Source organism: Lampris incognitus, chromosome 16 (genome assembly GCF_029633865.1).
Source record: "Lampris incognitus isolate fLamInc1 chromosome 16, fLamInc1.hap2, whole genome shotgun sequence".
Taxonomy (NCBI): domain Eukaryota; kingdom Metazoa; phylum Chordata; class Actinopteri; order Lampriformes; family Lampridae; genus Lampris; species Lampris incognitus.
The window spans coordinates 19,074,821-19,078,553 of record NC_079226.1 but is presented as its reverse complement, the minus strand read 5'-3'; positions in this window follow the sequence as shown (position 1 = coordinate 19,078,553).

Genomic DNA, 3,733 nt, shown 5'->3' with positions numbered 1-3,733 from the left:
CTGCTTCTACTTAGGTACAGGGGTTGAACAAGTACAGTTAACTTTTAAATGCTGTTGGACAGCATATTTTAAACAAATTGCATATGCGCATTAAACACACGACCACAAACTGTTATGAACCAGAACATCCCAGTTTTTTAAGCTGCCATATGTAATGATTTGTAAACTAAATCCTTTTTGAGAACTTTATGGACGTATAAATGAAATATGTAAAGATTACTTTTTCAGTAAGTCAGGCATGTCTGAATAACTGGTGTTACTTTTACTTTCGTCTCTTTTTAAAATGTACTTATAAGTACATTTTAATATATATAGATTCTTAGTTCTGATTACCAGTTGGATGTTGACATGAACGCAAAATGTACCATACCGGTATTCCAAAGGTCTTGTCCACCAGCACAGGTGATTTCATTTATTTTGTCTCATTAGTTAGGTTGAAGGTGTGTAGCTCTGTGCTTTGTTGCTGAGGTGACTGAATTGCATAGTCCCATCCATCCATCCATTATCTGAACCGCTTAACCGCTGTATCTGAAGAAACTGTCCTCTGTCCTTTATTTTACGTATTTTTCTTATTTTGCTGTGTACGGGATGTTTCTGGGCGTTAACCTTTGGGCAGCGGGACTCACAACCAGGTGCCAGATCGAGATCATAAGCATGCATCCAAAAGGAAGCCACGACAATGGCGGACACAGCGCCGAAAAGATGCCAATAACACCAAGTGGACAAAGCTAGTTCCATAGCGAGAGTGAATCTGGGGGCGAGGACTGAAGGAGACGATGGGAATGAAGAGCGACGCTGAGTTGGCCTGCATACTGGGATGTGTTCTGGCTACTGCGGTCAGGGGGCGTGGCCTTTTCGTGTTGTTGAGCTGGGGGAGGGGCCAACTTTGAACGTTGTATTTATAGATAACAAATAAAGGGTTCCTGATTCCTGACTATAAACCGCAACTCAGAATTCCAAGAAAAAGTTGCAATTAAGCAATTTTTTTTAATAAGACAAATCCTATTCATTCTACCTTTAAAGCGCCCAAAATTACAATCACTCTGACAAAATATGGCGTGCGAATTCACAAGAGGATTGTGTGGCTTTTGCGGTAGCTAAACCTGCACAAATAACACAAAAAGAAACCGTGTAATTCTAAAAGCACCCGCAAAGGGTGAAATGCACCCCTAACTGCCCTGCCAAGAAAATAGCGTCTCCATGCTCCGGCGCGATGTGCACGGCGGCCTGTTCAGGTTGTCTCCCCGTCTGCCGCCCAATGACTGCTGGGGTAGGCTCCAGCATCCCCGCGAAGAGCGTGCAGGATAAGCGGTTCGGATAATGGATGGATGAATGGTTGATGCGTACAGTAGCGAATTCGGGGGGCAGACTGGGAGACCGTCGCTACAGCCGGGACGCGAACCCATGTCTCCCACTCCGCAAGCGACAACGTTAACCAGTCGACTAAAGGGTCCTACCCGTTAGTCAAGGACCAACGTGTCTACTTATCCATGCACGTTACAATAAATTTGCTGCAAAATGGACCCCTTTCTATGCAAATGAGCTTCATTGCAAAAAGAAAAAGTCTAATTCACAAACACCCGCGCTAATAGCCACACACAGTTAGAGTGTATTAGCGTCTCTTCAGAGAGTTGGTGCTAACTGGCACCCAGACTTTCCAGTGATCATGGCAGCAGTGATTGTAACCAGGCAAGGGCATCTTCATGCCAGGTGTACTCGTGAGCGAAATTTTGAAGGAGAATGTCACTATTTAATAACACCAGGTCCAACAATTCTTGCTGTACTTGATGACATCAAGGATGACATTGAACGTGCCTATTGTGTTCATTGCGCAAAGCCACCATTTATACTTTGCCACATGGATAACTGCAAACAGTTGCAAAACAAGGGCAAATTGCACTCGGCTGCAAAACTTCATGGGCATGTTTGCACTGTAATATCTTTTGTGAATCGGACCTTGAGACGGAGCAGACAGCGGTTGCAACTGATCCGCAATTCATGGTGCTATCAGAGGCCGCAATCCATTATTTGTAAATTCACCTGCCAATACAGAGCGAGTCTTAGAAAAATGAGAGACAGTCGCAGATAGAAACAGATGAAAGAGTAGGGGGAGTTAACATATTGTAACGATCACGTATGAATAAGCTCGGTAGCCCATCGGGATTACCGAGCCTATTCATCCGTGAACGTTACATTATGCCCCTCCTTCGCGAATCCCGATAATGTAACGATCACGGATGAATAGGCTCGGTAGCCCTTTGCTAACGGGTCGGACCCTTTAGTCGACTGGTTAACGTAGTCGCCCGGGGTGCGAGAGCCACGAGTTCGCGTTCTGGCTGTGACGGTCCGGCTGGGGACGTCCCATCCCGAAAGAGAGGGGGGGGGGTCGTGTAACGTACACAAATAAGTAGACACGTTAGCCCTTGGCTAACGGGTCGGACCCTTTAGTCCACTGGTTAACTTTGTCGCCCGCGGTGTGGGAGACACGGGTTCGCGTCCCGGCTGTGGCGGTTCTCGACTGCCCCCCCCCCCCCAAATTCGCTGCATTGGTGCCAGAGATGGGATCACGGATGAATAGGCTCGGTAGCCCTTGGCTAACGGATCGACCTTTTAGTTGACTGGTTAACGTTGTCGCCCGCGGTGCGGAATACACGAGTTTGCGGGGACGCGCTTCCCGAAGGAGGGGGGTAGTGTAACGTGCATGGATAAGGAGACACGGTGGCCACTGGCCGCTGGCTGGCGGGTTTGACCCTTTAGTCTAGCGGTTAGCGATGTCTCCTGCGGTACGGGCGATACGGTTTCGCTTCCCGGCCGCGGCAGTTTCTGTGGTTGCGTTGTCCCCCGAATTCGCTATAATATGATGGGCTAATGTTACGCCCATCCGTTTTCATTATTTCTCCTTGGATTCTGAGAATTCAAGCTTGTTTTGGTCGGTTTCAATAGCTGAAGGCTACGTTAGCCTACCCATCATCCTCAGCGAGTTTGAAAGTCGTGCTGAATGTCACGGAAAAAAACCGGAAAATTCGTGGCTGTCCGTGCACACGAATCAATAGATTAAATGTCGTGACTATTTCACGAATTGCCGTGAGACTGGGCTGGCATACTTACAATCAAATTAAGTTCTCTTTCAAATCAAACATCCCAAGACACGAGTGGAAAGTACTGTTCTTGCAACTGCATTTTAGTCTTTTTTTTTACTCTAACGTAGCTTAACCATGTCATGTGATATGTCACTTCAGTACACGTCAACAATAAATATTACTGGGACCACTACAGAAAATTGCATATGAACGTGTAATATTGTAATGTACACGAATAAGTAGACACGTTAGCCCTTGGCTAACGGGCCAGACCCTTTATTCGACTGGTTAACGTTGTCACCCACGGTGCGGAAGATACGGTTCGTGTCCCAGCTGTGGTGACGGTTCCCGGGCTGTCCCCCTGAATTCCCCAGCAAACATGCCTGTGCGGGCCCACTGTGGGTAGGTGTGGGTTTACTGTGGGGCAATGTGGGCAGGGACAAACCCGCACTAATTCCACATGGCATGGGGCCCACAATAGTTTTGCCCTTTGACACCCCAAAGTGGGCTTATTGTGGGCAAGCCCAACTGTGCCCTTGCCCACAGTAAGCCCATATGGGCCCCATGTGGGTCAGCCCATCCGGGGCTCACAGCAATTTTGCCCTTTGAGGCCCCCATGAGGGTTTTCTGTGGGCAACCCACTGTGGTCTTGC